The following is a 506-nucleotide window of genomic DNA, read 5'->3' on the forward strand; positions in this document are numbered from 1 at the left end:
ACGAGGTCGAGGAAGTGAAGCTCTTCCTCACCGGCGACGATGAAGTAGCGCCGGTGCTAGGGTTTGGGAAGCTCGAGCGGGAGAGAGGTCGAGCGGAGTAAAAGTGAAGTGAGGAAGAGGCAGGGGTATTTATAGCGGCAGTGAAAAACTGTGCGCCCGAAGATTTCGGACGAACGTGCCCCTGGCCCTTCTTATTCACGTGACATGTGTCACCCACGTACTATGAGGTGGCGATCTTGTAGGATCGTGGGTGAATAAATAAGTATTTTATCATGGAATGTGGAACGGTTTGAGCGACAAAGCCGAAAATTCAAATAAGATTATTTTAAGTTTCCGTTCGCAATTTCTTCAGTTGTCAAGGACACAGTGAAGATTTTGAACGAGTTTCAAATAGAACGCACATGAAGAATTTGTGAAAAGATTAGATTGAGTTTAGCATAGAGGGGGAAGGGTCCGATCACATTCACTTAGCGGAAAAAGTCAACTTGAAGAATTTGCAATAAGTG

The sequence above is a fragment of the Triticum dicoccoides genome, chromosome 5B, assembly GCF_002162155.2.
Source record: "Triticum dicoccoides isolate Atlit2015 ecotype Zavitan chromosome 5B, WEW_v2.0, whole genome shotgun sequence".
Classification (NCBI taxonomy): Eukaryota; Viridiplantae; Streptophyta; class Magnoliopsida; order Poales; family Poaceae; genus Triticum; species Triticum dicoccoides.